A 24,848-nucleotide genomic window follows, 5' to 3' on the forward strand; every position below is an offset into this window, starting at 1 on the left:
AACCTCAATCCCAGACCCCAGAATTCCTCCATTAATATCCTGGAAGAGTGCAGCCCTCAACCACGTTCCAAAATCTTAGTGTGCCCCCTCTCAAAAATTATTGCCCACCCCTTTGTGGTTAGATGTTTATCAGAGCTTCATTCAGAACAAGCACAGTGTCTTATGGGGCTTCAACAGTCCAAATAATTCCAATCCTTCTGTGACAGGGCGCCGGTTCCGACCGCCCCGGAACCAGGGACATCCTGCCCTCCAGCACCCGTGAGGGGCAAAAGGGCTGCTGGCAGGACTGCCACGGCACTTGCCGCGGCGTTCACCATCTCCAGGTGCTGGAGAGGCAGCTGCCTGCAAGCAGCAGCCCGAGTCACGTGCCCCGCGTGTACGGGGCCAGCTGGGGGCATTGACGTCACCCGGAGGGGATTCCCCTTCCCAGGTGACGTCATCAGAGGGCGCCCGGGCAAAGGGGGCGGGGCTGTCGAAGGCGGGCCCTTCAAAAGAGGTCAGAGAGCAGGGAGGGGAGGACGCTCCGGCCAGTGAAAAGGAGCCCTGTATGGAAGGAGCCGCGGTCAATGACTGGAGAGATGGAGCCGCGGATCACCGAGAAGGCGAGCTCAGAGAGGAGGAGGAAGTGACCCAGAACGGGGATGGCAGGCAGTGGCAACGAGGGTTGGTGAGTTACAGGGGAGTCCCCACCAACCAGGCAGCGAGCCGACGCTGCTGCCTTTGGGGTCCTGGGTCGGGACTTGGAGTGAGGGCCCAAGTCCCCCTCCTCTGTCGCGGGCACCATATAACACTCAGGAAGACCGAAGCTTAGGAGGCCCTGGACCGAGCACTGTCCCTTTTCGCTTTGGAGGGGACGAAGCTGGGGGAGCACATTAGGGGCACAGGTGGTGGGAGAAAGGACAAAATGGGAGACATTGGCGGGTGGCCCCGATGATGACAGGGCTGTAGGCCTGAGGGGCAACCTGGCCCGTGACACCTTCCTTAAGGATTCTGGCCCTTCATGAATGATGGGGGAGTGTGCACGAACTGTGGTATGACTCACAGCTAACAGAACATTGAAGATGCCTGGGGGTAGAAGTCTGTGAAGGCGGAATAGTAACTGATGAAGGACAGGGATAAGTCTTAATGGGAAAGAACTACATTGGTTTGTACTTGCTTCAGATATTTATTGTGTAACCCTTCTGCTGGGTAGGCCTGGCAGTAACCAGGGCTGGGCTCAATATCTTGGGGTCCATCTCACACAGAACCGGCTCGAGCCCCCACCCAGTAATCTGGGAAATTCACACACCCCTCGGTGCCTCTGAGAGGCAATGCTTCCCCACTCGCAAGCACTGAGTCTTTGTGAAGGAAAGAAACATTTAATGAAACAGAGAGAGAAGTCATACGGCATTAACTTGGGGGAAACACCACAAACAGAGTTCATAACCCAAACATGAGCTAAGCCCGCCCCCCACCCCCTGCTCCCCCAGCCAATATCACCTGAAGTCCAAAGAGTCCGACACCCCAAAAGTCTCTGTCCCTGGTCCATGCCACCCAGAGTCCCAAAGTTCACCCGCAGGGTTTCACTTCCCAACTTGGGTAGAAATGGGGGTGGTGGGATAGATAGGGGGCACCTTACAACACTCCGCCACACTCCACCAGCTGTCTCGTCCCACGCCACCGGACGCTCTGCTGGTCACCTGCCGCCACTCCTCGCCTGCTGCTGCCGCTCCTCGTCTTCTGCCACTCCGCGCCACGCCGCTGGTCACCACTCCTCGCCTGCCATCACTCCTACCAGCCACATTACGCCACCAGCCAGTGATTCCCACTAGCCACTCTGCTGGTCGCCGCCTCTCCACTGGCTGCAATGGGACTGGCTCTCAGCAAAACCAGTGATTTCAACTCTTTAGCCACCAGCTGGACTGGCAAAGGCATCCAGCTTCCACTGCACTAGCATAAGAAAAGACTCCTCTGGGAGTCTGCTTTAGGTCTGTCCTTAAAACAAAGGGGGAAAGGGGCAGGTTGGGCCAGTCTTATAGCTCACACCTGGCAGGTGTGAAGCAGGCTGACTCAAGTCCTTTAACCCTTTCCCGCAGCTCAGTTCAATCAAGTCTGGAAAGGGGGAGGCTTGTTCCTCCTAGACCTCTTACCATGATGGTGGTGTCTCCCCTGCAAGCACTAGTGGCATGTTTTACAGTTCCCACATTTATGGGTAGCATGATTAGTGACCCCCACAACAGTCCCACATTCTTTACAATTCTCCACATTCCATTCCAACACTGACCCTCCATCAGCCCTGACTGAATGGGATTTACATAGCCACAACTATGATTCTCTCCTGAGCTGTGTTTACAGTTAACTGTTAATTACCTTGCAGAGCTAAACAATTGTAGTGGGCACACACGCACACACCCCTTTTAGCTGGCTGATAGCAAGCAGCAGTTCAGCCCCTGCTTACATCTGCTTTGGAAGTGGTGGGAATTTTCATTTGTCCAGACAGATAAACTACTCAGTGGAGGAGACAGTGAAGGGACTGAGAAAATGGCTGCGTCTGGAGATGGAAATGTAAGCCACTGATGCAAAAATTTCTAGCGAAATGCTTCAGGTAGCCCCACTTCCTGTAGAGCCCTGCCTTCATATCACTGTCATAAACTCTACCAGAATTGGAACTGGATCCCCCAAAATTATGATAAATCAAGGAACAAGAGCCTTCCCAGACAATGGGTGATCCATTTTCAACACTAAGGAAAATCAACACTACAGAAATGCAAGAAGAAAATGAGAGGAGAGGCAGCCCAGCCTTTTCCAGAAAAAGATGTTCTGAGAGAACACACAACTACTCTTCAAATGTCTGGACAAACGCAATGTTGAAACATTTAGGGAAATAAGACTTAGTGAGCTTAAATGAATGCATGGATAATAAACTGACAGTTGCTAAAGAAATATAGAAATTGGACGACAATCAAATATTGAGCACTATCAAAAGACCTGTGAGGTAAAAAGAAAGTAATTGGGGGATGACAAAAAAGGGACTGGAGGGCATGGAAGAAAAATCAATATCCACATCTCCACATAACAAGATCTGCAGAAGGCCAAGACGACAGTAATCCCACCTGAATTTTTCAAATTGACTGTAACAAACACTTATAATGGAGAAACACATTAATAGAATGAGCACACCAGGCTGCAAGGACAACAGGACACCAAGATCATCATCCGTTTTTAATCCTGCCAAGACTAAAAAGGGTCATAGAGTTTAAGGCCAAAAGGGATTTCCAAATCATCTAGTCTCATCTCATGTAAATCAGTGGCCATCAACACCTGCACATTAAACCCAACAACTGAAACCAGACCATAGTCTCACAGTCTAAAGGAGAATAATTATATGCCACATTCAAAATAGAAGGGACCGAGGAGCACCAGTGTGCAAGATCCTGGAAGGCAGGGTAATGATTAAATGAGATATACCCAGATAATCCTGGCAAGTGAACCACACCCACACAATGCACAGGAAGACAAAAAGTTCACTGCCAATCTGACCTGGAGGAAAAATTCTTCACTCCAGATATGCAAATAAATAGACCCTAAGACAGGATATACTCTGAGCCATCTCAGAACTCTGGGCTATCCTGGTCAATGTCCCATCTCCAGTCTTGTGTATTCCTGATGGTTCAGATAAAAGATTTTTTTTTAAAAAGCATAAAATATATATAATCTATCTTTCAGCACAACCCATTGCATTTTCTGCTTTAGCCAATTCTTTACCCAACATATAATTCTAGTACTGATTTCTATCTTTACTAATTTAACTAATAATTCCTCATGTGGTTCTATGGTCACGTGTGTTACTGAAATCCAAGATCTATCTTATCTATTGAGGGAGGGAAATTCTTTCCTGCTCCCTAAGGGTTACTGGCTGAAACCCTAAGCATGAGCTTTTAGGAATATATGACAAACCAGGAGTGAACCCCAGGGCTGTTGAGTCCTGCCCTCTACCACCATAAGTAATCCTATAATACAATCACATTCATAAAATTGTCCAACTCTGTCTTAATTCAGGCTGGAAATGAGGCATGTTTGCCAAAAACTCCTGTTGGAAGGCTGTTCCAAAACAATACTCCTCTGATGGTTTGACGCCTTCATTTCCAGTCTGAATTCATTCATGACAAGTTTATATCCATTTGTTCTCATATCATCATCCTCAAGTTTGAATAGTTCTTTCCCCATCCTGAAATTTACCCACTTAATTTATTTTGAGAGAGTAATCATATCCTCATTTAACCTTCTTTTCTTGTAAACTAAACAAGCCAAGATCTTCTAGTCTCATCTCATAAGATAGGCCCTACATTCCTCTGACCATACTACACTGGTATATCTTTTCCAAACCTGGTCTCATTTAAATACATCTTTCTTGAACATGGGTGACCAGAATTGTAGGCAGTATTCCAAATGCGGACTTACACGTGTCTTGAACAATAGCAATTCATTCTCTCTCTCTCTTTCTACCCCTCCTCCCTCAAAATGCCTTGCATCCTGGAATCACTTTTGACTTTTTAACAGAGGCACCACGTTGGTAGTTTGTAATCATTCTGTGTTAGACCCACACATTCAAGTCTCTTTCCCCCTCTGTTGCTTTCAATGGTAAGTGACCAACTCAAAACAGAAATTCTTACTGTTAAATCCTAAGTGTATTTTGTGCTATTTTGAATTTTATTCTATTTTTACATAAGTCATCAAGGTCATCCAGGTCTTCCTGTAGAATAATTTAATCCTCCCCTGTATTGACAATGCCTCCTTCCTTTGTATCATCAGCAAGTTTCACAAGTACACTTCTATCTTTTTGTGCCAATTTCATTAATACAAATATTGAATAAAATGGCTCAGATTGATCCTTGAGAAACTCCACCAGCAACCTTCCTGCAGTCTGAAAATCTATCTTTCAGCACAACCCATTGCATTTTCTGCTTTAGCCAATTCCTTACCCAACATATAATTCTAGCACTGATTTCTATCTTTACTAATTTAACTAATAATTCTTCATATGGTTCTATGGTCACGTGTGTTACTGAAATCCAAGATCTATCTTATCTATTGCCCAGGGTGGCCCGTCCATATAGGCAAACTAAGTGGCCGCCTAGGGCACCAAGTTAAATGGGGTGCCAAATGGTGACGCAATATCATTGAGGGGTTTGGAGGTGGGGGTGCAGATTGCATGGTTCGCCTAGTGCGTCAGTTGCTGGCAGCTAATTTAGGGCCACCCTGTCTATTGCACTTACACTATCTATAAAAGCACTATCTTCTTCCAAAGAAGGGTCCTAATAAACCGCTGGAGAAATCAAAGATACAGAAGAGAATACGTGCATTTCCAAATTTCTTACCATCTCTACAAAACACAGGGGGCCTGGATTAACTCCAGGGCAGCAACAACTCAAGGTCTAGGTGACTTTGTTTAAGTTGGGCTATACAGGCACTGATGAGCACTTTTCCTCAAGCATCCTCCCATAGATTTACAACACAAGTTGATGTTTGTTCAGTGCCTGAGAATTCCCCAGCTATTAGAGATAATGCCTTGGATGAACAGACTGAAAAACTGCTTCCAAATCACTCTTGTTCAGTCCTTCTGGCCATTGGTTTGACAGATCTATTTGAGTGGGCATGCTTATAATTGAACAAGCACCATATGTCAGACTTTCATACATAGTTATAGGTCTTTAGGACAGGCAAAAGTTTAAATGCCTTCAAGCTGAAATAGGATTTTCTGGTCTTACGCTAAGAAAATGCAAAGGAAAGGTTCTGTTTCTATCTATATCTTTTCTTTCAAAAAAAAAGCTAAGTAAATTGAACAACAGCCTTCTTGATTTCTTGTGTAGGAAAGCCATTATTGTATAATGGGAAAGAGTCCAAATGCTTCAAAATGCTTGGATTTAATCCCAAAACTGTGAGCTTCTTGGCAGAAAGGACAAGATTGGCATGCACTGAGTAGCAAGCACTGACATCTAGATATAGTCTACAGGGAACTGACAATATTATCAGTTATCCTGACAGATCAGAGAGATTGCTAGTGCTTATAATATACATTCCAATGCTCAAATTCATACCAGAAATTCAATTGAACCAAGTACAAAAACTAATAGAAAATATTGATATTTCTGGAATTTGGAAAAATGCACTAGGTTTAATGTGCTTTAGCTGTTACCATAACGGCAAACATGTACCACCTGCAATTGGCCAATGCCAGGGGCTGAGTGGAAGTTAAGTAAGTTGACAAATGCCTTAGGATAGATGAGCACCTGAGAAGGGTATTGGGAGCCTCAATGGAGGAAATGCATCAAAAAGTGAATGAGTTAAACCATGATTTAATCAATGTCAGGCAGCCACAAATCAGACATAAGACAATGGGAATTTGCCTTTGATACTGTCTCCCATGAGAACACATGCAACAGAATCAAGGCAAAGGGATCCTCAGTCCTCACCAAGGAAGATGATATTAAACACAGGTGGAGAATCTTTGCCAAACTAGAGCTACTAAGAATATAGGACAACAGAAAAAGAGTACAGAGTCAGAACCATCAGTCATAGAATTCTAGGACCAACCCTAATTAAATCATCCCAGCCAGGAATTTGTCAAGCCAGAACTTAAAAACCTCTAGGAATGGAGATCCCACCACCTCCCTAGGTAACCCATTCTAGTGCTTCACCACCCTCGTAGGCTACGTCTAGACTGCAAGCCTCTTTCGAAAGGCCTCTTTTGAAAAAGAGCGTCTAGACTGCAAGCAGTAATTTCGAAAAAGCAAGCCGCTTTTTTGAAAGAAAGCACCCAGGCAGTCTGGATGCTCTCTTTCAAAAAAGTCGTTTGCATTCAAGAACACTTTCGAAAAGAGGCGTTCTTCCTTGTGAAATGAGGTTTTCCGCCATCGAAAGAAAAGCCGCGTTCTTTCGATTTAATTTCGAAAGAACGCGGCTGTAGTCTAGACGCAGGTGAAGTTTTTTCGAAAAAACCCTTGAGTCTGGACACAGCCCTAGTGAAATAGTTTTTCTTAATAGCCAACTTAGACCTCCCCTCCCTGCAACTTGAGACCATTGCTCCTTGTTCTGCCATTTGTCACTACTGAGAACAGCCTCTCTCCAGCCTCTTTAGAACCTCCCTTCGGGTAGTTAAAGGCTGCTATCAAATCCCCCCTCACTCTTCCCTTTCCACAGACTAAACAAACCCAAATCCCTCAGTCTCTCCTCATAGATTATGTGCTCCATCCCCCTAATTATTTTGGTTGCCCTCCGCTGGACCCTCTCCAATGCATCCACATCCTTTCTATAGTGGGGGCCCAAGACTGGACACAATACCCTAGACGTGGTCTCACCAGAGCCAAATCACTATTCTAGATCTGCTGGCAATGCTCCTCCTAATGCACCCTAATATGTCATTAGCCTTCTTGGCTACAAGCAGGGGCAGATGACTGTTTTGCGGGGCCCCAGGCAGCATAATTCCGCGGGGCCCCCCCCTTTGCCACGGCGCATGCACAGTGACGCCATGCGCATGCGCAGCGGCGCATGCGCGGGGCTTTCTGAAGCGCGGGGCCCGGGGCGGCCGCCCTGTTCGCCCTGCCCTATATCTGCCCCTGGCTACGAGGGTACACTGTTGACTCGTATCCAGCTTCTAATCCACTGTAATCCCCAGGTCCTTTTCTGCAGAACTGCTATTTAGCCATTCAGTCCCCAGCCTGTAACAATGCTTGGGATTCTTCCATCCCAAGTGCAGGATTCTGCATTTGTCCTTGTTGAACCTCATTAGATTTATTTTGGCCCAATCCTCCAATTTGTCTAGGTCACTCTGGACCCTAAGCCTATGGGAGGAAATGGTACATACTTTCCCAGGCTTCATTTTTCTGCAAATGAAGCCTGGGAAAGCAGCAGGAGAAGACAATGTGCTTGAAGAATTGTTGAAGTGATTAGTGAACACAGCACTGATATTGTCTGGAAATTTTATAATCATGTATGAATGTCTAGAAATTGGCCTGAGGACTTGATTTTTCTGCCCTTTACCAAGAAAGGGGACATAAGAGAAAATATTTATTGTACCATCTCACTCAAGCAAGGTGCTGCTTTACATAATCCAGGATCCCATAAAATACAGGACAGAAGCAGAACTACTAGCACAACAAACTGATTTCGGAGAAGGCTGAAAATATTGAAGCACACAGAGTATAGCCATTCTCTGATCATTTATTTCATTGACTACACAAAAGCATTTGATCACATTTGACACAACTATTTGGATGACAGTGTCAGGCATAGGAATTCCAAAGCATCTCACTGAACCTATTGCAAGTCTCTGTCACAAGCATTAGCCCATGGTATAACAAGTAGTAGGCAACAGTGAGCTGGGCAGGGTGAGAGACAAGGGTATATTTTGTCCCCAAGCCTCTTTAACATATAAGCAAAATGGATTATGAGCCTCAGGAAGTTCTGGCAACATGAAAGGAGCTAGGATTTCCATTGGTGGCTACCTCTTTACTGACCTCAGATATGCTGATGACATAATATTCTGTGCTACAGCCACTGATGCTGGAGCCTGTGAGGATTGCAGACTATCCTTTAATGACACAAAAACAAAATTCAAGTACCTTGGCATGATCAATAATCACAGAATGAAAGCAGCCATCAAAATTAATAGAGGCAGGGCTTTTTTTGTGACGGCGTACGGTGACCTATTTTCCCAGCACACAGGAAAGGAATGGCATTTCCCCCATGCGGACTGGCACCTGTTTTCCTGCGGTGGCTCGACTCCTGAAGGAAGGCTGCTTGGGACACGAGGTGTTTTTTCCGGCTCCCAGTGTGGCGTTTTGGCTTTTAAAGGGGCAATGACCTCATTTCGGCTCCCAGCACATTTTTTTCTCTCTCAACATGTTTGAGCCTGGAGTACTGGCACTTTTTTCTTACAAAAAAAGCACTGAATAGAGGTAACAGAGGAATTCATTTATATGGGATCATTAATTTAGAGACTATTTCAAATAAACTGGAAGAAGTCAAGGGACAACTTGCCCAACTATGCCATCCCTTAAGAAAGCATGAAAAACAAATATGGTATTTCCAAAAGTATGAAGGTACAGCTGGTGAAAACCCTAATTTTTACTACAGTGACTTACAGATGGGACATAAACGTTGCTGACAGGCATAAAACTGAAGTCTTGAAATATGGTTTTGGGGAAGACTCTTGTGTATTTCCTGGATGGAAAAGAGATGAATGCCTATATTAGAGATATTACTGGAGAAGAGCAGACACTGATATCAAAAATAAATGTACGCAAACGTATATAATTTGGTCACATAGGAGTAAAGATGGAAATAACCTTGAGAAAATAATTGTGCAAGCAATGGTAGAGGCTCACTGAAGTAGGGGTTTACAACGGAGGAGATGGATTGAAGGTGGGCAGCAGATGACTGGAAGATCAGCTGCTCAGTGCACATAGTTAGCCATTACATTACAGAGCTCAGATATGTATACACAGATTTACTTAGTGTAATAAAATCTGGAATTCTGCTCAAAATGTTACTTTTTAATTTTTTCCCATACTGCTTTAGCCTATATGATTTCTAAGGCTACATCTACATTGCACACCTCTTGTGGCAGCATGTTGGGTATGGGTAGTTGCACAACACAGTGAAAACAGGCATGAGGTATGTAGATACGGGTGTCAAGAAAAGGCTCTTGCAATGGGGAGGCAGCTTCTCCCCATTGCTGGAGCTTTTCACTCCAGCAGCTCCCCACTTTTAAAATTCTAACACTAGACTAGAAGTGGCATAGGGGAGCTTTCCTGCCTATTATGCAGTCTCCCCTTTTTCCTTCTATAGCTACATCATGTTCATCCTATATAACTATTTTGTATTCCTTTCTATTACAGCAGAAAATACAGTTCAAATTGTAATGTCCCCACATGCACATATACAATTTCAAATTCTAACTCAAATTACGCAAGTTGAACGCTGTGCTGTACAAACAGCATTCTCTATGGGCTGACTGTCCACTGCTTAGCACCTTAATTTTGTCATTTGCATCTGTGAATAATAATAATAATAATAATACAGTCTCCTATTAGTGACTTGTGAAGAAGATGTAATTAACTCTTGGGTATATAATTAGGCATTCATGAGGATTAAGGTGATATAGAGGAAATGAAGGTATTGTTCTTAATATAGGAAATATCTATAGATTCTACTTCATGTATCTTTGCAGAAGTCCAGCTATAATAAAACGTTTTCAATTTCAAGGGTATTTTCAGAAATGTAGGAGTAAAACCTTAAAAGAAAATAAACAGATAAATTTAATTCTTTCCTCCACTGAGTCATGTAGTATAATAATTTCTTCCTAAAAGCTATTTGCAAAATGCCAGGTTTCTTTGCTTCCAGTCTACATAAGGGTAAGGGAGAGAAGTGAAAATTTTCTATCCAGTTATAATTGTATCCAGTTTTGCACTACAAAGTCAAAGGTGATGGCTTAGCAGCTTATTCAGAAGAAAAAGCAACTTGGCTATAATAGCCTTTTTGTTGGTTTATGTGAATAGACCTTCAAAAACCTAAGAAGGAGGCAAATAAGTTCTCTAAACTGTAGTACTTTCTTCCCAATTCTGAAAAAAATTGGCTCAGACTTCAATCTCATTAAAACCTTTTTAATCTACAATACTGGGTTGGAAATCTCAAAAACAAGGCTTTAAAACTCACTTCCATTACTTTTTTTCCACAGTTCAGCTGAAAACAACAAAAAATGGGTCATGCACTTTTTACAGATTATATATATATATATATTCAATCCCAACCAGGAAGCATAGAGGTGGCCCAACTGGAAAAACAGCTACACTTTTTGAAATGTCAAAAAATTGAGTTATTTTGTTCATACTTGTTCACCATCCCAATTTCTTGATTCCAGCTTTGCAATTAGGAATTGGACAGAAAACTCCAACTTTTGAATTGCTATAAATGCCAGATTTTGCTGTCTTAAGTGAGCATCACTCATTGATTTAAATGATCTGTCTGTTACTTTAACAGGCAGCATGGATGGGTTTAGCAGCTCCCTGTTTGTCAGTCACCCAGGAAGGTTGATATTTGCATAAATGGCATTAGTGGACTCAAGAATTAATTCAGAAATTATGTGGAAAGGTGTAAGTAAATTCTTTGGACTGCACAAGATAAGATATGGGTTTCCCATGAGAAGTGATTTGGCAGCATAACACATAAAGCAATGTACATTTACATCTGTTTTTAAAATGTTATGCTTCTGCTTTCTTTACTTACCTGGTAAGATTTGTTTTTACCATTTTACTTTCAATCTGCTGTACAACTGTGATATACAACATGCTCTCTGGGTTAACAAGTAGTCATTATAATATGAATGGAACAGACAACTCCTGAACTTTGATGGTAGTTCTTTCACATTATTAGCTGATAATATAGAATTTATGAGTTTCTTCTCACGGACATGGTTGTTGTTTTTTAAATATCAAGTAATAAATATCTTTTTGCAATAACAAGAAGTTGAAATAAAAAGAATTATAACTTCTAAGTGGATATTTTAATGGAAAACATTTGTAGGAAAAAGAACTGTACTAGAATTAATATGCTTAGGGAGAAAACCTGCCACAAGGAATGAGAAAGATACATTCCAGATAGGCTGCACATAAGCAGTATAAATTAGATATCTGATTAGAGGCTGATCAGTAAATAATATCATGTATACATTTTGGTAAATGAGAGATTCAAAAATGCTTTTTTGCCTGTCAAATTTCTTCCTGACACCATACTATTTAACAATTCTGAAAGTTCACTAGCTCTCTTTCTGTTAAAAAAAATATAATCAAAATGAGTACAGTTGTTTAAAGATGGAAAGCAGTAACCCAACTGCTCAATTAACTCAACCAACATGTGTTAGACAGAGGGGACACCATCATTTCCAAATGGAATCAGGACCCCAAAGATATTCAAAGACATTATTTAAAATATTTCCAGAGTCTGTCCATTTGATCTTTCTGAATCTAGTATAAGTGGCTCAGACACTCAATTTACAAATCAGCCTCACAAACAGATGAACCAATAAGGAGACTGTGAATTCTAGCAGTATTTTCATAGATACAGAAATCAAGACATATGTTGTGTGAATTTGAGACAGAGGGTCAAAAATATTTTTAGTTTTATGTTGGCCATTTTTCCAGAAGATGCCTAATTTAGCACTGATAAAAATGTTCTCACCCTAGTATGCAGTCTTATGGGCGCTCTGTTTGACAGGGTTGTATTTTCCATGCTTTCACAAAAAAATGTTATTTTAATCATCTCCACATTCTAGTCCTTCAAAATTATTTTCTTCCTAGCTCATGCAAAATCTTGTTCCGCTGAAGTCAACAGAAGTTCATTAATTTAATTACAACCAGGATTTAGACCATTTTTTGTTTCAGGCAAATGGATCTCTTTAAAAGCTCAGTAGTATAACTTGACAACATAAGACTCATACCACAAATAGATTCTCAGCTGCACCTACCTGGGTTCAGTAAAGGTGGAGGGCTAGAACACAGAATGCCCCAGCTATGCCTCATGCCCACCTCAACACACATCCCTATATGAGAGATTGCCGAGACTAACTATGACTACTGGCAGCAGTTCTCTGGCTAATCACCTCAGCCTTTGAACCATTGAGCAAAATGAAGGGATGAAAAGATAGGCTAAACCATCAGTCCCAATGACATTAGAAAAGTTTTCTAGTAGAAACAGGTGAAACTTTTAAGACAGAACAAAGCAGCCTGAATTTTCTCCCATTTCCCTATTTGAACCAAACAGGGAAAACAAAACAAAACAAAAGCACTGTTTCCAAATTTGGGTCAGTTTAAGTCAATTCTTTCCTTTCTCCAGGCCCTACTAGTGCAGGGTATTAACTCAGGCTAAATCTCTGTTCTTTCAGACATCTCTTACAATTCCTCTACTCTTCATGAATTCCCAGCCAACTATCTGATGAGCCTTGTTCCTGCTCCTTTCAAATTTCCCTGTAGCCTTGTGTTTTCTTGGAGGCAAAGTTTCAAAATCAATTGCACTCCTTTGATGGAGTGGCCAAAATTCACACACTGTCCTAACTAGATGGTCTGTTATGTGAAATTCTGAGCGATAAAGCTCTTAGGGTTTGTCTACATAGCAGCATTATTTTGGAATAACTGACACTATTTTGAAATAAGAAAGTGCGCATCTACACAGCAAGCCATTATTTCAAAATGATGTTGAGCTGAAGGATTTCTTACTCCAACTCCTGTAACCTTCATTTCATGAGGAGTAAGGGAAGTCAAAGGAAGGGTGTTCTTACTTTGACTTTCTGCTGTGTAGATCATGCCAAAAGGTGAATTAAGCTATTTCGACTTCAGTTGCGCAATTGACATAGCTGAAGTTGCATAGCTTAATTTGACTTTTGCCCTGTAGTGTAGACATGCCCTTAGTGTCCTATGGGTCTCACCGGGCATGCTTACAGACACACTTTCCTTACAGCAGCCTTCAATGAGCATGTTTAAACAAATTTCTCATTGATTTTGTGCAGGTCATTAGCAAGGCGGAGCTTGAGCAATATAATCCAGTACTCTGTAGATTTCACTCTGAAGACTGAGATACAAATGTCAGGTGACAGTACTAGGTTGGGTTCCCAGGTAGGCGAGAGCTTTTTCCTGGAGGTTTTGACTTATCAAGATGGTTTATTTTGAATATATTTCAATCTGTGTTGTGCCTTTCTTTCTCTCTGTTTTCTATAAAGGCAGGGACAGAGTCTCTCACTTGCTCTACTCAATTGACGCTACTCAGGCAAGGTAACTGCCTGCACTTCCTCTTCTGGGGAGGTCCTTCAGCACTGGGCAGGCCTAAGGTGAATGTGGAGGAGAACAAGTCTGCAACACAGCTGAAACCTGACTCATATTATTGTCATCTTGGGGATTCTTGTCAACTGGTGTAGGTCAGAATAGCCCCTATGCAGAATGAGCGTGTGTGTGTGTGTGTGTGTGACAGTCAGACAGACAGACGTATATACACGTTCTTATTTTAATAAACAAACTGAATATTCTTGTATTCTGCATAATGGCTGTTCTGCCTTCTTCTGTCCCCAATTTGTATGGGAACATTGCTGACTGTTTGCCTTCATTGGAGAATGAGAGGAAAGTGCATCATTTGTTGCATTCCTCACTCTGAGGGGTCCTGATCGCAGACAAACCTGGACCTGCCCCAGCTAGGAGCATGCATCTCTCACAGCTGCAGTGGCCATGGAGAAGCACTTCTCACCAGTCCCCAAACTGCTGGGGTAAGAGAGAGCTGGGGTAGTCCTCTCTCCCCAGAGCATCCTCATCCCTAGCCCAACCCCAGAGCAATGATTTAACTGAAGAAAAACAAAAATTAAGAGAGTTTAGGACACAAACAATTCTGGGTATAAATATAGCTATAGATATGGTGCCTGTGATTATGGCAGAGTGCAGTGGCCATACTATGCTCATGTTAGCCAAAGTGTCACTGCATTGACCCCACTCCCACCCCTATGTCTCGAATTCCAAGATGATTATTTCTACTTGTCTCCCTAAGGCTACGTCTAGACTGCAAGCCTCTTTCGAAAAAGAGCATCTAGACTGCAAGCAGTACTTTCGAAAAAGCAAGCCACTTTTTCGACAGAGAGCACCCAGGCAGTCTGGACGCTCTCTTTCGAAAAAGCCCTGTTTGCATTCAAGAACGCCTTTTTTTCGAAAGAGCACTTTCGAAAAAAGGCGTTCTTCCTCGTGAAATGAGGAGTACCGCCGTCGAAAGAAAAGCCACGTCCTTTCGATTTAATTTTGAAAGAACGCGGCTGTAGTCTAGACGCAGGTGAAGTTTTTTTGAAAAAAGGCTACTTTTTTCAAAAAAACCCTGCAGTCTAGACACAGCCTAAGGCTGCAGGTTTTTTTGAAAAAAGTAGCCTTTTTTCGAAAAAACTTCACTTGCGTCTAGACTACAGCTGCATTCTTTTGAAATTAAATCGAAAGAATGCGGCTTTTCATTCGATGGCGGTACTCCTCATTTAACGAGGAAGAACGCCTCTTTTCGAAAGTGCTCTTTCGAAAAAGGGCGTTCTTGAATGCAAACTGTGCTTTTTTGAAAGAGAGCATCCAGACTGCCTGGGTGCTCTCTGTCGAAAAAGTGGCTTGCTTTTTCGAAAGTACTGCTTGCAGTCTAGATGCTCTTTTTCGAAAGAGGCTTTTTCGAAAGTATGTTTTGAAAAAGTTTCTTTCGAAAGAGGCTTGCAGTCTAGACGTAGCCTAAGTGAATTGGAATGCTAAATTCTGTTTGTCCTGAATCTGTACTGAGCTGCCATAGGGTCTTCAGCAGGGTAGCTGTGTTAGTCTGTAACTGAACAAAATTAAAAAAGAACAAAAAGCCTAGCAGCACCTTAAATATTAACAAAACATGTAGATGGTATCATGAGCTTTCGTGGGTACAACCCACTTCTTCAGATTAATGGAACATTAAAAGTTTGGAGCCAAGAATAAATAAGGGAAGATGAGGGTAAAGGAAGGGAGAAAAAAAGTGAATTAGAGTGTTCAAGTTACAAGAAGCTAATATGAACAATTTGCACCTAGTCTAAGTACCCATTGTTTAGTTGGTTAAGTCATTAGGATATGGAAGGTAGTGTGCTAGCCAGCCAATGTCTTTATTCATATGTGCTAGCCAGCCAATGTTTGTCTTCATTTGTGACAGAAATCAAACTTGTAAATGAAGTTAAGTTCCAACCCTTCCCTGTGTATTTAGCTTGTAGAATTGGCCTGAAACAACATGGTGACTTTGAGATCCATTCATGACTGCCTGGGAAGGTTAAAGAGTTCTCCAATAGGTCACATTTTTGAATATCTTATTTGTATCCATTAATTCTTTCCCATAGATACTGTTCAGTTTGGCCAATATACATGGTAGAGGGGCATTGCTGGCATTTGAGGGTGTGCAGTTAAATGAACCCCTGATGTAGTGGCTGATGTGGTTGGGTCCAGTAATGTGTGGATGGAGTTGGCACCAGGGCTGATTGCAGGGGTGGGTTCCTGGATGGTGATGATGGAGGTGTGCTGCGTGGATGCTGGAAAGAATTTGTTTGAGATTAGGGAGTTGTCTGTAGGTGAGGATTGGCCTGTGAGAGTGAGGGGTCATTTTTCAGGATAGGTTATAAATTGTTGATAATGCATTGGAGGGGTTTAAGTTGTGGAAAATTTGTTTTCAACTAGCTCTCATATAGCAATCACTTAGGGCTACAGCACTATCAGAAAAGTTAGTTAAGTTTGATCAGTCTTCATTTCAATACAATTTCTAGATCAGGGAGCTTTTCTGTCACCTTCTCATACTTCGGCAGACAGCTGATAGATTTCATAGATTCACAGATGCTAAGGCCAGAAAGTACTACTATGACCACTAAATAGAGTTCCTATCTAATAGATGCCATAGACCTTTCCTGAATTAATTCCTCTTTGAACTACAATATGTATTTTAGAAACGAACCCAATCTTGATTTAACAGTTGACAGAGACTAACAATGTATCTCAGTCCTTGGAAATTAATTGCAATGGCTAGTTACCCTCACTTACAAATTTATGCCTCATTTCTACTCTGCATTTGTCTAGTTACAACTTCCAACCATTAGATCCTTGTTATACCTTTGTCTCCTAAATAGAATAACTCACTGTCAAATGTTTGTTCCACCTATAGTTACCTATAGACTGCAATCAAGTCACTCCTTAACTTTTTCTTTGTTAAGGTAAATGCATTGAACTTCATGGCTATGTCTAGACTACATACATCCCTTTTTCGGAAAAGGGATGTAAATTAGACGTATCGCAATTGCTAATGAAGCGGGGATTTAAATATGGCTGCCGCTTTTTTCGGCACGGCACTTTGCCGGAGAAAAGCACCAGTCTAGACGCTGATCTTTCGAAAAATAAAGCCTTTTCTGAAAGATCCCTTATCCCTCTTGAAATAAGGGATAAAGGATCTTTCGGAAAAGGCTTTATTTTTCGAAAGATAAGCGTCTAGACTGGCGCTTTTCTCCGGCAAGGCTCCGTGCCGAAAAAAAGCGGCAGTCATTTTTATGCTAATGAAGCGCGGGAGATTTAAATCCCCGCTTCATTAGCAATTGCGATACGTCTAATTTACATCCCTTTTCTGAAAAAGGGATGTAGTCTAGACGTAGCCCATGAGTCTATCATTACAATGCATGTCTTCCAATCCTTTAATTATTCTCTTGGCTCTTCTCTGAACCTTCTATCATTTACCAATATTCTTGAATTGTGGACACTAGGTCTAGGTCTAGACTACAGTCCTTTGTCAGAAAAGCTATGCAAATTGCGCTTTGCAATATGCATAGCTTTTTCCAATCAGTTTTCCGGAAGAGGCTTTTCCACCATTTGGCCCTATCTAGATGGGGTCAAATGGTGGAAAAGCCTCCTCTTTCGGCAGAGCCTTTATCCCCCGTAAAACGAGGTATACAGGGCTCCCTGAAAGAGAGTGCAAAAAAAAGCAGAAGAGCAAACGTGTTCTCTGGATGCGGCAGAGTTTTTCTGGGACACCTTGCAGTGTATCCCGGAAAATCCCTGCAGTGTAGACATACCCTAGAACTGGACATGTTATTCCACTCATGGTTACACCAGTGTTATATGTAGAAGTTATATAACTTCCCTGTCATAAGTGGGTTGTGCCAACGAAAGCTTATGATGATAGCTCTATTTTTTTTGTTAGTCTCTAAGGTGCAACAGGACCATTGTTGTTTTTAAAGTTGTTTAAGTTATAGACTAACATGGCTACCCCTCTGAGACTTTTAGAAAAGATTATTTTGTTTATACATTTGAGGACTGCATTAGCCCATTTGGCCACAGCATCACACTAGGAGCCCATGAGCAGCTGATTATCCGTGATGACCCCCAGATGTTCTTCAGAGTCAGTGCTTTCTAAGATACAGTCCCCAGTCCATCACTCTTTGTTTTATGGACTTTATATTTTCTTCCAGGTCACAAGTAAAAATGCTACATAGCACAGGGGCAAGAACCAATCTCTCTGGGACTCCACTTAAAAAGATGCACCCTGCATGATTCCCTGTTTACATTTGCATTTTGAGACCTGTTAGCCAGTGTTAATGCATTTAATATATGTACTTTAATATATGTATAATTATAATTGTAATCAAAATTTTGTGCATTACTAAGTCAACTATCTTATAGCAGTCTAGCTAGGTTACATCAATACTATTATGTTTATCAACCACATTTGTAATCTCAATTAAAAAATCAAATTATTTGACAGATCTATTTTCCATAACCTCCTCCTGAATTAGTCTAAGGTACCACAGAACTACTCGCTGTTTTTAAACTTACAAACTAACATAATTAAAGTCCTGTATCAGCCATTCTATTATTTTGCCCAAGGTCAATGTCAGTCTAATAGACCTAAAACTACCTGGTTGTTCATTTACTATTTTTAAATATGGGCACAGTATGAGTTTTCATCCATTTTGGAACTTCCTCAGTGATCCAAAAGTCATTGAAAATCAGCATAAATAATCTAGCAAGTTCCTCAGCCATCTCTTTTACAACTCTTTAATGAAAGTTATCCAGATCTGCTGATTTTAAAATGTCTAATTTAAATAATTGCTGTTTAACATCCTCCAGAGTTATTAGAATTGAAAATGTTTTATCAACATCACAGAAGATTAATATTTATTGAACATTTCTGCCTTTTCTGCATTAAAATTAACAAGTGTACCAGTAATGCCAATACCAATACCAATTTTTTTGGTTCTTTTTGTTCCTAATATATTTACATTCTTTCCTATTTTCATTAACTCTTTCAGCTACAGATTTCTCCTTGTGCCCTTCTGCTTCCTTTATCAAATTTTCTACACTTCCTACTTTCTGATTTATATTCTTGCTGTCATCATTTATTTCAACATGCAGTGACTCTCAAAGTACTGTGGTATTTCATGCCGCTCTGCAGCAAAAGATATGCATGGATTGCAATATTTTTATTCTTCAGAGACTACCATAAAATATGTTACAAGCCATTCAAAAGCTCTCTTTGCTTTGATATTTTAGGAATTGTACTTTTATCACACAGGCATTCTGACAGAACGTCAGATCTGAATTTGCTAAGAAAAGTCACAAATAAAGCACACACTTGACAATGATCATAAGCTGTAATGTACCAGATAACTCCGCTTCATTTCATCACAGCACAATTAAAAATAGTTTTATAACTAAACAAATGCTTGTTATAGTCAAGAAATTAATTGACTTTTACAGTAGTAACATCTTTTTAGTAACATCTTTTTTTGCATTTGCACACCTGTGTACAATTCTTTACTAAATCTTAACTTCAGATTATATTACAGTAACACTAGTATCTGAAAGCCATACTGTCACACATGCACGACAGTTATGCCAAGTAATTCACCATCTGTCCAGTCTCCCACATAGAACCATTGATATTACTACATGCACATTAGCTGCCCAATACGGATACTGATTGACTGAATACGGATACTGATTGACTGAATTACCTCTGATATCCCAATGGTCCTGGACTCTTTGCATGACACAGATGCATGCCTTAGTGCAGCTGTATACCACATGGTTATAATTTGCAGTGCCAAATGGCTGAGAACTTAAACATTGGATGATTCTGAGCAAAAAGAATTCTCAACCGTACTTATCTCACAATAAAGGTATCATAAGATTGAACAACAGTGTGACTGTTAAGAAGTTTTTTTAAATTACTTATGGCCCAACTCTGCTACTATCATAGCAGGAAAATGCCTACTAATATCAACAGAAGGATTTAGGTCTTCATTCTTAAATGTGGCAGACTCATCTTAGACATTACAATGTGTATTTTAGTCATCCTACTAAAACTGGCCTGATTTTCAAAAGTGTTACACACCTTCAACTAAGCCTATATCTACTTTACAATGGAGGACAGAGTCCCCAGCATGCACATACACACTTACAATAGCTCTCATCAAGTTAGTGTGAGTATAACTATCAGCTGAGAGAGCATAGATAGCAGCAGTAGTGGCATGCTAAGTACATACCCACCAGTCTGAGGTAAATATATACTTGGCACAGCTAAGCCCTGCCTCTCATGCTGTTGCCTGTGCTGCTATAGCTATGTTGCTAGTTATACTCATACTACCTTTCATCCAGCTACTGCAAATATTTGCACAAAAGCAGGGACTTACTTCCCTTGCTCATAGCGTATTCATAGCCTAGGAGTGCCTGGATCTAGTCTTGTCACCAAGAAGTCAATTGTAAAAATACAAACAAAATGGGAGCTGCATTGAGACCTATGAAAGTCAATCTGCATGTTCAAGTATATAACTGTGTGGATGTGTATATTGACGAGGGGGATATATTTCCACATGCATGCTCTATGGCAGCAACAGAACTTGCACTCACATACCAGTGTATATGAAGAAACTCTTGAACGTGATGGTGTTTAAATAAGATGACCATACATGTGTGTATGAGACAGAGTGTGAGCCTGAGGGGGAATGCAAACACTGCTGGGAGCTTGAGCAGTAAATGACTGAAAAGCTAATTGAGAGATCAAAGAACACTTTCCTTCAATGTACCTGAGAGCAGAGCAAATTAACTCTATTAAAATGACACAACGACAGAATTTCATAACATCTTATTTATAGCAGCTGAAGAAAACATAAATGCTTAATAATACTACCAAACTCATACCAAATCCTGACATCTGATTAGCTAATTCAGTCATTTCAATAGAAGACACTTACCAGCCTTCCCCAGGAAACAGCAGCTTTTAATAAATCCACACTGAAATTTGCATTTTTGTGTCTTTAGAGTGGGTTTGCTGTCTGTTACCTTTTGGGGAAGGAAGGAAAGAGAATATTAGAATAATTAGCTATTCTGCAAATTAAATTATTCTGCAAATAATGCCAACTTATCTTGACACTGAGGATGAGCATTAAAGGAAGCAGTCGTTCTGGGAGTGGGCATTAACTGAAGTAACAAAAAAAATGCCACCTTTAAAAGCAAATGCAGTTATATATAATAATATTCAGGGAACAAATTTTGATTACTTGGCCATTTTAGGACTTTTAGTATTTAGTGTTATGGTTTCACAAGTGCCCAGTCACTTTGTATGCCAGTTTTAAGTATCTGAAGTTAAACACCCCCAAACTGAGCCATCCAAAATTAGACAACTTTTGAAAATGTAGATTTGGAACTACTCTTAAGTGATAATTAAATTTTTCACTATAGCAAAATGACAAACTTACTACTTCTGAGATTGAGATCATCATCTTCAGCTCCAGCACATATCATTATGTGATGGAAGTGTCCTTATATTTTACATCCCATTAAGGGAAGCAAGTGTATAACAAATTGACATCTTTCCATATTTACAGGCTTTACAAAAAATAATTCTTAATTCTTGGGTCCAGAACTCTAATCCCCGCTCCAACTTAACTTCATATTGCTGCCAGAAAGTTTTAGGCTCTGCCATGGGCTTGAGATCCTTAGTGGACCCTAACCAATTGGAGGGTTCTTCTCTCAGATACAGTCTTCACCCTGGAATGACCACTCTGCCACATTATGTAAAGAAGCTGTAAGTAGAGCTGGTCAGAAAAATGGAATTTCCTTTTCACAGGAAATTCTATCATTTCACATTTTCCTTTCATTCCAAATCATGACAATTAAAGTTACCAAGTCAATATTACCAAGTATACCAGAAAATGAAAATTCAGATTTATTTCCCAAACCTAAACTGTCTTCTCAAAATGTTATATTTCAATAATGCTGCCATATAAAATATTAAAATATCTTATAAATCTGGTATTAAACTTTAAAGTATAAACAAAACAGTAATATTGGAATAAAACAAAGTAGAAACAAAATACTTCATTTCTAGTCAGATCATTTGATGTAGATGAAAACAGCACTTTCTCCCAGATTTAGTATAAGTGCCCTTTACACATGGGAACACAGCCAGTACTACAAACTTACTTATTAATAATGCTTATTGCCAAAAGCTGCTTCAGTGGAGTAATTTTAGCAGTTGTGCTATTACGAAAAGTAAAAAAAAAATTATTGAAAAACACATATCCATTAAGCTTTCAGAGGTGCTGGAAGGTGTTTGTATTTTATGGACTGTGTAATGCAAAATTCATTTAGTTCAGCAGCTAATAATACATGAAGTAATTGTTCACCTCACTAATGCAAGGCCATCCCAGAAGAATTTTCAATGGACATTTTTCTTAAATAATAATAAAAAATAAAATTATCAGGTACTTAAATGTGATAGAAGTTTTTGTACTTTCACTTTTTGTTATTTTTCACTCCCAAAGTAAAAGTTATTTGTTAAACAACGTACAAGCTAATATTTTAAGGTAAGACATTCTCAACATCCTGTGTGGTTCAATAGTTCTGGAATTTTGTGAACAGAACATTTAATACTGTGTTTGCTTGATTAGTTACCTGATTACCACAGTAATATCTCTTGGGATCCAGTAAATGCCATTAAACATTGAACCTTAGTTGCTGATTAATTCGTTACTGCGTGTCTAAAGTAGCATTACAAAACTTAATAAATCAGGAATTGTTGCTTTAAGTTGATGTCTAGAAGTGTTATATACTTCTTCAAATTATTGAATTCTTGCAAAAATAACAGTCTTATTGAAAATACCTGTGTACAGATGCTAACACTTAAAAAAAATAAAAAAAGATGTCATCCAGATGAAACAAGAAGAGCAGCCTACATCCCTGGTCCTACCGATGCTTATTCCTGTTTTTCAATTTATTCACATGAATAGTGTCCTTACGTGTCCTCTGCCTTGCCACACTTGCCCACAAGCAGATGCTGTCCCAGAAGTGCAGGCAGGACCATGTGGTGTGTGTGGCACTGCTGTGTGTGTCCATGACCGCATCTTCCTTAGTGCTGGCTTGTGGTGGGAAGATGTCCCACCAAAAGGTCGGGATAAGGTGGGCCTGTGCAGGAACCCTGTGAGCAGCAGCACAAGGTCCTGCTTGTGGCAGGCTCCTTGGACTGCGTGCTGTGGACTGGTGCTCCATGTGCACCCACGTGCATGGGCTGCTGTGTGATCCCCATGCTGAGAAGGCTGAGCAAGGCGTGTGCACAGCCCCTTGCCGCCTGCTTCCTCCCCCCATATGTGCATAGGGAAAGTAATGGAACTTATCTGATGGGCCTTCCCCATCATTGTGCAGTCCCTGGGCGACATTCTAGGGGGAGGGTACTGGCTCCAGAGCCAGAATATCCTCCTGGCTGGTAGGCATTGTATCCATGCTGGCCTTTTCCTCCTCCTCTTCTTTCACCTCCTACTTCTCATCCCCAGCCATGCCCTCCAGGTGACTGATGACTGGTGTCTCCAGCCCAGAGTTCATGACAACGGGGCGGGGGAATGGGACTGAACACCCCCTCCTCCCCGCCCCAGGATGCAGTGGAGATGCTCGTAGTAGGGGCAAGGCCGGGGTGCTACCCCTGGGTGGGACCTGTGCTTCCTGGCCTTCGTGTAGGCCTACCTCAGTTCTTTGACCTCCATGCACACCTGCTCCTGGGTGCGCACATGGCCCTTGTGGCTCAGGCTGTTGGCCATCTGGCCATAAATGTCCGCAACCTGGTGTGGAGATCCTGCAGATTTGCCTCCTCACGCCAGATCTCAAAGAGATCCAGGATCTGCACACCAGACCAGAATGGTGCCCTTCTTCGGCCCCAGGCAGGGGCTTAGAAGTTGCTGAAGCTATGCTTGCAGCAGTGTGTGGGGGGGGAGGGAGGAGGCTTGGCTGGAGCAGTGAGCTCAGCCATGGCAGCAGGGTAGGCTGTGCGGCTTAATGTGAGCAGGGCCTGCTTCATGCCACAAGCCCTTTCCTTTCTGCCTGCAACTTGAAGGGCTGCAGGGGAAGGTGAACTATAGAGTTCTGTTGACTGTGGACAGAGTGGCCACCAGGGCAGCTGCGAGGTTTCCTGGAGGCCACTTATTTCAAAATAACTTCAGCTGCCCCATCTACACGCCCTATTTCAAAATAGGCATTATTCCTCATTAAATGAGGGTTACAGAATTCGAAATAAGAAGACAGTTATTTCAAAATTACTTCAAAATAATGGCCTTGCTGGGGAGATGCTCACTTTGTTATTTCAAAATAATGCTTGGTATTTTGAAATAACCTGCTGTGTAGATGTGTCCTAAGGTGCCACTGGACTGCACATTGTTTTTAAAGTTACAGACTAACATGGTTACCCCTCTGAGACTTTCATAGGCTAAAGAGAGTCTATTAGCTATTGGCTGCATTACTAGCTATTGGCTGCATTATTACCACATAAATTCCAGATTTGATGTGTAGTAATAAGTGAGAGGCTTCTGTGCTGCTCCTAGAACCTATTTGCCTCGCGCCAAACATTATATGCACAGGTACTGCGGCCTTACATGACCCCTCCTACATCAATAAGAATGTTGGAGAGCAGAGCCAAAGTGCAGTTTTCCAAGCAGGTAATAGAGAGAGGCAATTCAGAAAGCCAGTCTCTGCTGTGGTTCACTGGCACAGTCAGATGAGACTGGAAATGAGAATCCTAGCTGCTGAGATAGACGAGTGGAAAGTGTCTGGCACAGGAAAATCACTTATGGTCACACTGACCTAAAGCAACCACTTTTTAAACTGAACTCACAACTTACTCATCGCCATTTAAGCTGTTTTTTAGGTGAAAACAACTGAATTTTGAGCTAATCCTGCAGATGCCACTCTGGGTCTCCAAGAAGACTTCAGTGGTAATGGTTCACACAGAGAACTTTCAAGGGTTGAACCCTTTCTTTTGCTTCCTTTCCTCACTGT

At 41.4% G+C, this 24,848-nt stretch overlaps 1 long non-coding RNA gene across 1 annotated transcript in view; it reads left to right on the forward strand.

The window, feature by feature from the left end:
* Positions 1-247: 247 nt before the first annotated feature.
* Positions 248-24,848, forward strand: part of LOC112547651 (uncharacterized) — a 36,789-nt gene continuing 12,188 nt past the window's right edge. The window contains exon 1 of the long non-coding RNA XR_012904891.1: positions 248-430. This is a non-coding gene — a long non-coding RNA (uncharacterized LOC112547651). The remainder of the gene's footprint in view (positions 431-24,848) is intronic.

This window comes from Pelodiscus sinensis, chromosome 6 (assembly GCF_049634645.1).
Source record: "Pelodiscus sinensis isolate JC-2024 chromosome 6, ASM4963464v1, whole genome shotgun sequence".
NCBI classification, from domain to species: Eukaryota; Metazoa; Chordata; order Testudines; family Trionychidae; genus Pelodiscus; species Pelodiscus sinensis.